Raw genomic sequence first — 13,486 nt, forward strand, 5'->3', positions numbered from 1 at the left:
GGATGACTACTTGATCACATAACTGCCAAATTACATCATTACATAACTGTCAAATCATTGAGAATCATGGCCCAGCCAAGTTGACACATATTTTTTGGGAACACAATCCAATCTATGGCAGTATGTAGATTGTTTATCCATTCATCTGTTGATAAGCACTTAGACTGTTTCCATCTTTTTGCTATTAATGAACATAGGTATGCATATGTCTATTCATGTCACTGCTGTTAGATCTCTAGCATATATACATAGAGATGGGATGGCTGGATCATAAGGTATCTCTATTTCTAGTTTTTTGAAGAAGTACCATACTTTTTTTCATAGAAGTACCATTTTCATCGACTGTTCTGAGATTAGTTTTAATCTGATATACAATGATATATCATATCTATCTATCTGTTGTCATACCTATCTATCTATATCTATCTATATCTATCTATCTGTTGTTGTTGTTATGTGCTGTCAAATCAAGTCGGACCTGACTCCTCCTTGGGTTTCCAAGGTGGTATCTCTACGGAAGTAGATTGCCCAACCTTCCTTCTGAGGAGTGGCTGGTGGATTTGAACCACCAGCTTTCTGGTTAGCAGTCAAGTGCCTTAGGCAATGCACTACCAGAGCTCCTATATCTATCTATCTATCTCTATCTATATATAGGGAACTCTGGTAGCTACCTAAGGCATTTGACTGCTAACCAGAAGCTGGTGGTTTAAACCCACCAGCCACTCCTTGGAAGGAAGATTGGGCAATCTACTTTGGTAGTGATACTGCCTCGGAAACCCAAGTTTAGTTTTTTTTAAATCTCTCTCTCTCTATATATATATATACACACACATATAGTGTTTTGTTACCAAGAAAGGCTTAATGGGCCTATCTCATAGTGCCTTTCAAAATTCTGAGTTAGCTAACTTTGGTAAATTCCAAGAGGCAGCCCTGGGTGCTTTGTCTCTAAATCCTGGCACCTTGACCATCGTCTTCATTGGGTGCAGAAAGCAGGCCCATGACTCAGGGTCTGGTGCATTGAAGGAGGAATCCTTAATGGGGCTTCAGGCAGAAGACAAATCCCAGAGAACAAGCTGGGACCAGCACTGACGCCAGCCTGGCTCTGGCACCCTGGCCCATGACTAGACACTTTTTGGGGCTATCTGCTGGGTTTGGTCAAAGCAATGTGGGGCAAGTTGCCTGGGCCTGTGGGGGAACTGTTGCCAGAGCGTACTCCCCAGGGCCATCAATAACAATGCCAGGGTGCACCCACATACTTCCATACTGGTTCCCCCTCTTAAAGGCTCTGTGCAGCTCCCATCCAAGGGTCCAGTATTAGCTGTGCTGGGTCCCTGATCAGAATCAACCTATCTCTTCTGCATCAGGAGGGTGGGTACATGTGAGTATAAGAGTGAGGGCACAGAAGTGTGTGTGTGTGTGTGTGTGTGTGAGAGAGAGAGAGAGAGAAAGTACAGGTGTGTATGTACATAAGCAGATGTATGAGTGTAAGGACAATGTGTGTATGAGTGTACATGAATGTGCATTACATGCAAATATATATGACTGTGTGTGCATGTATGTGGATGAGTGGCTTGTGCAATGGTATATGTGCAGGCACACAAATATAAGTGGGTATATATGTGAAGTATGTATTACTATCTTTGGGCACAAGTTATGTGTACATTCATGGATTTGTGTGTAAGAGTCTATAGATAAGCTCAGTAGAAGATGGATGTATATACATGTGAGTTTGTGCAACAATGAAAATGTGAATTCTGGTCCTGGTTCTACTTTCTAACTAAACACGTCCCTCCTCCTCTTTAGGTCTCATTTTATTTTTCTTATCTTTAAAATGTAATAATATAGGTCAAGATCATCTCTTAAGTTCCCTTCTAACTTTGATATTTAGTGACTCATATAGAGCTGAGCTCAAATGTATGTAAGTTGTGTGTGCACCCGTGCATGTGTGTAAGTGTGCATGCATGTGTGTACATGTGTGTGACAGGGTGGTGCTGTACAAAGGGCATGGCTTTGGATTCTGCTTTTACATTTAAGAGCTGTGTAATCTTAGCTTAGTTTCTTCCCCTCTCTGAGCCTCAATTTCCTCATGTGCCAGGTGGGAATGGAAAGGGAATTGATTCCTACTAGCCTGCTGTGAAGACTAAGAAATATTGTTTGCAAGGTGCTCAATTCCTTTCCTGCCCTTCAAATGAGAGGGATGTGTGTGTGTGTGTGTGTGTACTCATGTTCATGTGCTTGGCATTGTAGTCTGGGTCCAGAGAACCAGGTAATGCTCTAGATCTCGCCTGCCCTCTGGGCTTTCTGAGCTCTGTCTGTGCTGGGTACACAGCTATCCAGGAGAAGCAGAATAGGGCAGTCTCCCAGGGACCTGCCTGGCCCCACATGGTCCTGAGAGCTCCCTGGTGCCTCAGAATGGCTGTCACATGTGTGCAGTGGCCTGGAAAGGAGGATTGGTGTGGGCAGGAGACAGGCTCTCAAATCCCCTTAATGCCTCTTCCCCCATCTGGGGTATTAGAAACTAAGTAGATTCTTCTTATTCTTACAGGGTCAGCCAGCCTGGGATGGTGGCTGAGCTGAGCTCTAGGCAGCAGCACTGTGCCCATCTAGAACAGGACTTTGGAGTGGGAGCCAGGAGCAGACAGGGCTCTGTCCTCAGAAAACTCCCAGCTAGTTGGAGAGAACCAGAAGAGTGAGGCTGGACCTATGACTGCCTGTGGTCCCATTTCAGGGCAAGCAGGAGTCAAACCCTGGGCCTGGAAAAGAGGAGCAGGCAGGGAAGATATTTTCAAAGGGAAGGAGCTTAAGGAGCTGGTAGTATCTGAGAAGAAAAGGAGAGATGAGAGCATTCTAGGCAAGGATATCAGTGTGGGCAAAAGTGAGGCAGCTAGAACAAGTACTATATGTGTGTGTGCATGTGCATGTGTGTGTATAGGGGAGGACCAAGGTGTGTCTGGCAAAGGGGGTCTTGAAGAATGTAAGATCCAACTCTTCCATTTATTAACTGAGGATGAAGGAAAGAGATATGCCTCAGGTTAGAGAGAGGTAATGGCTGATTCTCAGCCTGGGTCTAGGGTCAGCCCCTAATTCCCAGGTTCTGAGGAGGGACATCAAGCTAAGCTGTCATGGGCTATTCCTTTGCTGGTCCCATGGGGGACTTGGTGAGCTGAGGCAAGGGCTTAGCAGTGATGTCTGCCCTCATGCCAGTGGGAAGTTTGTGGCTGGACATTGTGCTCCTGTACCTAGGCTAGAGAGGCCTAAACAAACCCAGAGTAGCTGTTAGCATCTATACCCAATCCACCAGTGCAGATCTCAAAATCCAGATCTTGAACATCCAACACTGAGCCAGATAGATTGGATTGGCTTCCAACACCCACACCAGGCAGAGCCCCAACAACCTGGCCTAAAGCACCTGGAGTAGAACACAACCTCTGGACTATGATGAATCTGAGAAAAGACCCCAACACCTAGACCTTATAGGCTTCCATGGAAACATAGAACAGCCTGATATGATTCCTACAAATTGATCCAGAAATTCAGCAAAGACCCAGCATCCAGACAGGAACACCCAGACAGGTCCTGTGGTAGTTAAGGTTGTGTGTCAACTTGGCTGGGCCGGTTTTGAATGGTTGGGCAGCTGGATGTAGTTATTCCCCATGATGAGACTGGTACTAAACTTCATGGTGAAATCTAATGGAGCAGCTGAGTAGCTGCCTTAAGGGATGTGGTCAGCTTCCAGTATATAAGAAGATAGCTTTGATAAAGGTCTCTGAGTTTTTTTGGCATGCTTGGACCCTGCACGTAGCTGAGTTTTCATTCAGCGGTCTGCCATGTTGTCTGTCAATCTTGGGACCGTTTCAGAGAGATACCGGCAAAGAGATGGCAACAGTAGAACCAAGAGACTGGCATGAGACAGCAAGAAAGCTGAGTGCCTTTTGTGCAGGAAGCTTCCTGGCAGAGTGGGTTGCCTTCAGGCATTAATTGTCAGAAGCTGAGAGTCCAAGGAAATGGGAAGCAGAGCTGCCTCAACCTTAAAGGATAGGACCATGGGGTCTGCGGTTGGAACCATCACAGCCTTCTTTGTTTCAAAGAGTCAAATCTTTACCAACTTGGTTAGGAGTGTGGGGGTGCCATTCATGAAGGCCACTGAGATGAGGCCATAGCCACTGCTCAAAAGTGAGGGGTCAGGGCTGCCATGCCCACAGGGCAGAGGAACAGGTTCTACCAGGCCAAGAGGATGAGGTCACCACTCAGATGGACTAGGAGACTCAGGCCACCCAATGAAGGAGATCTGTACAAGTGCCTAGTTACAGTTGTGTGTCAACTTGGCTTGGTTTTGAGTGGCTGGGCATCTGGATGTAGTTATTCCCCATGATGAGACTGGTAATCAACTCCATGGTGGAATCTAATGGAGCAGCTGAGTAGCTGCCTTAGGGATGTGGTCTGCTTCTAGTATATAAGAAGATAGCTTTGAGAAAGGTCTCTGAGCTTTTTGGCACTCTTGGACCTTGCATGTAGTTGAGTCTTCATTCAGAAATCTACCATGTTATCTGCTGATCTTGGGATTGTTTTTGGACTTGAACTAGTGGCGTGCTGGGTCACTTAATAATCTTAGGATTGTGTCATTTTACTTGTCGACCTTGGGTTTTTCAACCTCAGCATCCAGTAGCTGCCTAAGTTAAGTGAAGCTTTCAGCTCCAGTGGACCGGGAGCAAGAGGCAGAGCTGAAGCCCAAGGTTGAGGGACTTTCACCCTCCAAAACTGTAAGAGAATAAATCCCTGCTTGAGAAAACCAACCATTCATGGTATTTTCTGTCAGAGTGACCCTAGAGAACCAGAAAGAGCTCTGGTAGCATAGTGCATAAGGCAGTTGACTGCTAACCAGAAGGCTGGTGGTTCAAACCCATCAGCCACTCTTTGAAAGGAAGATGGGGCAATCTACTTCCATAGTGATATTGCCTTGGAAACCCAAGGAGGGGTTGATAGGAGTCGGGTCTGACTTGAGGGCACATAACAACAACAGAGAACCAAAACAGGTCCTAATACCCAGATCCTCTATCCTAAGAGTATCCCAATACCTGGAACAGTTACACCTGGATTGGTTTCTAACCCAAGCCCAGAACACACTGACTAGATTCCCTACAACTTGACCAAGAACACTCATAGCCTGTTCCAATTCTGTTTTCACCCAGGTCTCCTCAGTCCCCACCCATGCTCAGTTGAGCTCATCCTGAGTGGTGTCCCAGGCTCCAAGTCTTTTTCTGAAGAAGTGTTAGTCATCCACCAAGATGCAAGAATGGTCGGGAAGGAGGAGAAGGCCAGGCCTGTGCTCCTTTGGGGGAAGTGCAGGGGTCCAGGTTGGAGGGTGGGCTTTGTCTCTGACCCATGAGTGGGTTGGGTAGGAATGAGCATGCAGGCAGTGCTGGGAGACTTCCTCTAGTCGGGCCCTGGAGTGGAAACTGCACAACCTCAAAGGCCTGGGACCCCAAACAGCCTGCAGGGCCCTGGGCATGGGGCCAGGAAATCCAGTGCCAGCCCTCAAAACAGGCCCAGGTCAGGTGGGGGTGGCAGGGCTATGGGGGGCTCTGGCACCATGGACTTCTAGCAACGTGACTGCATAGCCCAGCAGCATCTTTGGGTCCCCACCAGGACAAGGCAGCCTCTGTGCAGCTGATCTCGGCTCTCGGGCCACAAATCCCTTCCGGCTGACAGCCCTGGCAGCTGAGTCCAGGCGTGGGAATGGGTAGTGGGGCTGGGAGTGAGGTGGGCGGGGGAGGGGAACCTTTTGAGGGAGCCTCTGCTGGAGGCTGTTGGTGCTGCACACAGTATTTCAATACTCCAGAATAGCAAAGGTTATCTTCATTTCCCAGACAGGGAAACTGAGGCTAGAAGAGGTAGAATTATTCTCCCAAAGTTGACCAGCCTGTTCCTTGGCAGAACCAGAGTTCTAAATTAGGCCCATTGATAAACTCTTTCTGTATTTTATCTCATGGAATTCTTACGACAGTGTTGAGAGTTAGGTGCCACTGCTATTCTCATTTTATAAATGAGGGAATGGAGAATCAAAGAGTTGAAGCCCAAGTTCCTAAAACAACAAGGAGAGAGGCTGGGACTGGAGCCCAGGTCTACCCAGCTCCAAACATGGGGAGCAATTACAAGCTCATGCAGTCACCAAGTGAGTCCACAAGCCACCAGATAGTCACTGAATATCTCCCAGCATGATGAGGCTCCAGCATGGGTGTAAGTCACAGCATTGGTCCAACAAAGATCTCACTTTTCTAGATTCTTGAGTGTGGTGGGTCCAAGGATGTACTCTGTTAATCTCTTGGGAGACAGATGTGGAACTAAAGGGGTTCGGTAGGGAGGAGGGAATAGGCAGGAATGAAGAGGTGGGTAGAGGGGAAATAAACCAGGGAAATGGCTGCTGATGGCCCTCAGCTCTGTCCACATAGCTGGGCACAGAGCTGGAAACTCAGAGGCTGGAGAAAGGGTTATGGAGGGCTGGTGCTCCAAGATTTAATCTTGCCTTGGCCTCTGGGAACATGGTGGGGGATTGTCCAGTGGATTCTTTGGAATTAAAATGTGCCTTCTCAGAGCTGGGCTGACTGACTCCTGGGTTCTGTCTAACCTCTCTCAAGCTTCCCAGGACTGGGACAATTTACAATTTCTCTCTGTTTCCTTGACCAAAGTTTGATCCAGAGAGGGAGTATGAAGATGGAGTGGGAGTAAGAGGAAAGATTGAAAGGACATGGGGGAGATGTCTGCTGAGTGTACGTGAGCCTCGGGTGTATGTGCACCTGTGTGTCTTTGCACAAGATGAATAGCTCTGTGCTGATGGTCTGATCTGCAAGTGCCTTTAAGGGCCAGTCAGCATGTCTGGTGGGTGGGTGTATCTGTGGGTGTCTGTGTCTAGGCATCTTCACCTCCTCTGGATCTGTGTTACCTCCCTTGATCTGTGTATCTGTGTCTGTCTTGTATCTATGGGTCTGTGTGTATGTCTGGTTCTCCTCCCTTTTCCCCACCTCCCACCCTACAGGCCTGGATGCCACTTTGCTGCCTGAGTGTGCAGAGGAATGTAGGGGGCAAGGGGAGAGGGGAGCACATGTCCTGGACTGTTGGCTGCTGGTCATGGAAAACTACTGAGGCTCCTGGTGCTGGCCCGCCAGCCCGGCCCAGAGCCAGGCACTGCAGCCTTTGCTCTTCCAGGGCCCTCCCACACCCTTTCCCTGTGGGGCTGGGGACCTGCTGAGATGGGGCGCCCTGAGTCCTCCATCAAGCAGAGAGCAGGTGTCCTTCCCATGACCCTCCAGATGGATAGCTAGGTCTCCACCACTCCCTGGGTCTCAGTATCCCTGGGGGAAAAGTGAAGTGTGGGTTTATTTTTTCTCTGAAGTTCTTCCCGGCCCTGACATTCTCTCCATTCTGTGCATGTTAAAGGGGTTGAAGAAAGAGCAGTCATCTCCATTTTGGGGGATCCTAAAAGCACAGGAGCCTAGACTGTTAGAATGAGATGGGCTCCTCTCAAGGTGCTCTATCTAGTCCTACCTCCTCCATCTTACAGAGGGCAAAACTGAGGCCCAGAGTGAGGGGTCAAGATCCCCCAATTCCTTCCAGAAGATCAAGGACCAAGTTTTCAGGTCTCCTATCTCAAGTCACAGACATTTTACCCACCATGACTGCCTTTCAGCATGGCCTGAGCAGCATGGAGGAAGAAGCACTTGAGATGGCCTTGAAGGATGGAAAGTTCACTTGTAGAATTAAGAGGAACAAGTATTCAGGTGGCCAAAAAAGCTTGCGTAAGATGTAGAAGTGGGCAACTGAGGCATGCAGTCAGGAGGAGGGCTGAGAAGTACCAACTGGGCTTAGTGAGTGCTGGGACTGAAAAGATGTGTCTGAGCTATGCAGGAGAGTCCTCAGAGGTCAGGTGGAAAAAGCATGGTCTTTATCTTATAGGTGTTGCTGCCAAAAGAGGCAAAATGGCAAAGTGGTTAAGGAGAGATGCTCTGTAGCCAGACCAGACTTGTATTCACTCCTAGTGCTAACACTTTAGTAACACTATAATTAATTACATAACTATGAGTAAGTTACTTAAACTCTCTAGATCTTACTTTTCACATCTGGAAAATGGAGATAATTATAACACTTACTCATATGAATATTGTGAGGAATAAATGAACATACAAGTAAAACACTCAATGCTTGACACAAAATAATAGTTATGATGATGCGGGTGACATAACCTATCTTTTAGGCAAGCCTGGAGTGGGGAGAGAGGGCCGGCCAGCAGGAGACCAGTGAGGAGTTTATAGAAGTCTTGTAGATGAGAGATACTAAAGTCCACAATAGCCCTTGAGTGAATGGGGGAACGAGGCAGAGTCCTCCTGAAAGGTGAGCCAAATCCTACAATGGAGTGGCTGTGGAGTATAAGCGAGAGGCAGACTCTGAGAACGGCAACATAGAACCAGTTGTGGGAGAGGTAGTGGGCTTTCATTGGGGTTTGGAGAGGAGGGATAAGTTAGACAAATACTTCAGAGACGGGTTCCCAAGGCTGAAGGACAACTCCACGCGGCAGGGGAGGAGAGGGCAGAGTCCAGGTTGAGTGCTGGGTGTTTTGGCCCCGGGTGACCATCTACCAAGTAGACAAAGAAGAAGATTAGTGAGATGGAAGAGGGAGGTAAAGAGAGGAGGGGTTCAGTTTCAGATGTGATGCATATGTGGTGGGCCCACCTTGATCTGCTATCAGGCCTGGAGCTCAGGAGATAGAACTGGGCTGGAGTCAGGAGTGAGAGCCATTGATAAGGTAGTCTAAGTTGCAGATGTGAGTGAGGTCATTCAAGAGAGATAAAGTGAGGCCCTCAGAATCCAAGGGAGTCCTTTCTGAAAAGGTCTGAGAAAGAAGAGAAGCTTCTGGAGAAACAGCAGTTAGAAAGGCTAAGGAAACTGAGGTGTGGTGAGAGGGGGTGAGGGACAGGTGTGCTTCAAGGAGGGAAGAGAGAAGGATTTAGAGAGAAAAGAAGGAGAGAGATGGTGGGAAAGACAGAGCAGAAGCTATTGGTTTTGGCAATGAGGAGGCTACCAGTGACCTCTGTAGAATCCAGTTTGGAGAAGTAGGGTGAGAGATTAATTGATGGGGCAGAAGGAAATGGAGATGGAGGCAGGTGTTCATGACTGCCTAGAAACCTGGCTGAGGAGGAGAGGGAGAGACTTGAAGAAGCTGACTGGAGAAGTTTGGAAGCCTCTAGAGGAGTGCATTAAAGGTTATCCTCCATGTACTTTAGGTGAAGAAACTGAGGCTCAAGGGAGTTAAGGGGCTTGTGCAAAGTCACAAGAAATTGGTGGTGGAGGATAGCCTGCTTCTTAATATAATAATTTCTTAAATGGACAATTACTATAATACATACACACACACATATTTGTTGTTGTTCTCATCACAGAAGTAAAACATGTTCAGTGAAGAAATCTAGAACCACACACACAGACATAAAGGAAAAATACAAAAATCACCTGTAATTCGACCACCCAGAAATAAGCCTTTTACCATTGTATGACGTGCACTTTTTTCTATCTCAATATATAGAAGTACATACTAAGATCATACCGTACCTAATGTTTTATAAATCTTGTTTCAATTAGCCACATCATATGAATATTTCTCTATATTAATAAATATTCTTTGAGAAGTTGTTTTTTCTTTTTAGCTCACAGTCTGGTCAGGGAGACAAGAATCACAGAGGGTACTCTTTCGCAAGCAGTTGAGAGCAGAGTAAGAGGCCGTGGGGGCAGTGAGTGGAGCACAGGACTAGGATCCCAGTGGGCTGACTCTCTGTGTCTTGGATTAGGTACTGACTCTCTGTGTGGCCTTAGGTGAGACAATTGCACTCTCTGGGCCTCGGAATCTCCAAATCTCAAAGTGTTGTAAGGCAGCCTTTCAAGGCCAGCTGTTTTGAAAAATGGCTGAGAGACAAGCTTGAAAATGAACTTACCATTACCATCTTGGTTCTGCAGGTCATGTGACTCCTTTGAGCTTCAGTTTGTTTATCTGAAAAATGAGAATCTTGCTTCCTCCCTGCCTGCTAGGACTCTGGTGAGAGTAAAACTAGATCAACTGGGATGATGCCTAGGAACAACTAATGTTTGAACAATGTTTTGCTATTTACCCACGTTATTTTATTTAATCATCATGGCAACCCTATGATGTAGGTACTATTTTTGTCTCTATTTTCCCCTATTTATGAGGAAGCCACAGCTTGAGGAGTTCAGGTCACTGGTTCAAGGTCACAGGCAGTAAGTGGTAGAGTTGTGATTCAAGCCCAGGTCTCCCTGTTACCAAAGCACTGGATCTTTGCCCTGAACCATTCTATGAGTGTGCAGGCCAGAGGAGAGAAGGCAAGGAGGAGAGGAAGGCTAACTGTCTGTGACTCACTTCACCCAAGCCTTGCTTTATTGCTGGCCCGGACACCATTACCTGTGGGGAGTTACTGCCCCCTGCTGTGTGACACGTCCCTTCAGAGAAGAGCTAGCCATCTGCCTGCCCCAGAAGAGTAGTGGGATGGGATGAGCTCAGAATAATCCCAATTCATCTTTACAAAGTCAGGGTTCAGGGAGTGTAAGTGTATATCTTACCCAACTTTTCCACTGGATATGTGCTTTGCCACAGGCAGCCCTGGGGGGAAGTTTGGTAGATTTATGTCCCTAATTGCCCCCCTTCCTGGTGTTCTTGTGCAAGGCAAATGACCACTGTGCCAATATTCTATTTCTGATCTGAGTGCTAGTTACAGAAAGTTGTATTATAATTATTCTTTAATCTCTACAAGAGTGCTTTATATGCTTTTTTGTATCTATTATACAACTCAAAAGAAATAAATTTAAGAATAGTACTGAGAAAAATCCCTATGGGTCAGTTTTCACTCTGGGCTGACAAAAATTTCATCATGGAATAGCATCATGTTGTGGAGTGGTGCAGCCAACACCTGAAGATGTGTGCTTGAAAGGTTTTTCTCACCTATATGCTCAATTTATAGTCACTGTAAGTCCTTAGGTGGTGCAAGTAGTTTACACTTGATTACTAACTCAAAGGGTGGTGTTTCAATCTCACCCAGTGGTGCCATGCAAGGAAGGCCTGGTTATCTGCTTCCATAAAGATTACAGCCAAGAAAACCTTATGCAGTAGTTCTACTCTGTAACACAGGAGATTGCCATGAGTCAGAATCAACTCAATGGCAGCAGGCTGTTTTGGTTTTTGTAACCTTATAAGAAAAGTATATCTTATTTTCACTTTACATATAAGAAAAAAGATTCAAGGTCATCTAGGCCTGTTTGACCCTGAGTATAGGCAATTTTCTAAGACATCACACTGCCCCCCTGTGGCAGTCATATGGGTACTCATATACCCAGATTAAACCTATAAACCAAAAAAACCAAACTCACTGCCATGGAGTTGATTCTGACTCATAACGACCCCCATTGGGTTTCTGAGGCAGTAAATCTTTATGAAAATAGATTGCCCAGTCTTCCTTCTGCGAAGTGGCTGGTGGGTTTGAACTGTCAACCTCCTGGTTTAGTGGTCAAATGTATTAGGCACTATGCCACCAGAGCTCCTTAATTAGACCTCTGTGGCCCCTAAAACCCAAAGATATGCCTCTCTCCTTGGCCATCCTACTACTTACCCAATGAGTGAGTCCAAAGATAGCAGCCATGGTGGCATGGATGATGGTTCTGCATGGGTTCGATACGTGGGCTTTCTTTTACCAAGAATGATTCAATGCCCAACCTTCTAGCATCAGAGAATGATGCCGAGTCCTTGACATGGCACCGCTCTTGAGAGAGATCTGCCAGCTATATGGTGGCAATTTGTCCTCAGTAGACACCTTCACCTTGGAGGAGGTAGAAATTTCTTCCTACTGGAATTGATAATTGCTCCAGTTATAAATTTCTATCCTCTGACTGTGTTACCTCTACTAGCACCACTCTCTGAAGTCTTACAGAATGACCAGTCCATTGTCATGGCATCTCCCACATATTACTTCAGGTCAAAAGATCCAAATTAGGCAATAGAAATGAGTCAATGAGCTCATGACCACAGGATCCAATATAACCCACCACATAGAAGTAGCTTGATTTATATTGATGTGGGTGAAGGGAAAGACAATATAATAAATTATATTTAAAAAGAAAAAGAAGTTGCTTGCCTGATAGAAGAGTGGAACAGCTGAGTGAAAGTTCAGCTAAGCCATCAGCTTGGGGACATACCTTATAAGTTCACAGTGCTGTCTTTCATGTGTGGTATATGTGCTGAACTAATGATTGATCTATGGTGCTATATCCCAATAAGTAGAATATGCAGGTCCATGAACAAGGAGTAGAATTAGATCTGTCCTCTCATCATCAATCCTAGTGAATTGCTTATGAATTTTGTGCTTACTGTCCATGATAATATAGGCTCTACCAGCCATCCTGATTTCTGCATATGGGGGAAAAACACTTACTCCAGGGTATACAGTGAAAATTTCACTGTCTTTAAAGCTATGACTCTCACCAGCAGCTTTGGGCTCCTCATGCCAGTGGATAAGCAGCAGAGAAAAGAGTTAATGAACAGGCAGGAGTAGTTGACCTAGTTATCATGAGTCCCTAGGGTTGCTACTACACAATAGAGGGTAGGAAGGAATGTATCTAGAACCCGGAAGTTTCATGGGATGGCTGTTGATGCTTCCATGATCAATAATAGCCATGAATGGGCAACTGCAGCAACCATGGCCTGAAAAAGACAGCAACTAAGGGCTAAGACCACCACTTGTCTATCAGTTTATCATACTGTGGTGGCTTGCATGTTGCTGTGAGGCTAGAGGCTATGCCACAAGTATTTCAAATATCAACAGTCACCCATGGTGGACAGGTTTCAGTGGAGCTTCCAGACTAAGATGGACTTGGAAGACAGAAGGGGCCATCCACTTCCCAAAGAATTGGCCAGTGCATTTAGACTGGCCATCAATAATCAGAGCATGGAATGTACAAAGTATGAATCTAGAAAATTAGAAGTCATCAAAAATGAAATGGAATGCATAAAGATAAATATCCTAGCATTAGTGAGCTGAAATGGACTGGTTTTGGGCATTTTGAATCATATGATCTACTATGCCAGAAATGACAAATTGAAGAGGAATGGCATGGCATTCACTATCACAAAAATGTTTCAATATTTATCCTGAAGTACAATGCTGTCAGTGATAGGATAATATCTATATCTCTACAAGGAAGACCACTTAATACTACTATTATTCAAATTTATGCGCCAAACACCAAAGCCAAAGATGAGGAAATTGAAGATTTTTATCAACTTCTGCAGTCTGAAATTGACTGAACATGCAATGAGGATGTGTTAATTATCACTGGTGAATGGAATGCAAAAGTTGGAAACAAAGAAGAATCACCAGTAGTTGGAAAATTTGGCCTTGGTGACAGAAATAATGCTGGAACTCGCATGGTAGAATTT

Source organism: Orycteropus afer, unplaced genomic scaffold, assembly GCF_000298275.1.
Source record: "Orycteropus afer afer isolate SDZICR_OR568_19922 unplaced genomic scaffold, OryAfe1.0 scaffold00510, whole genome shotgun sequence".
Classification (NCBI taxonomy): Eukaryota; Metazoa; Chordata; class Mammalia; order Tubulidentata; family Orycteropodidae; genus Orycteropus; species Orycteropus afer.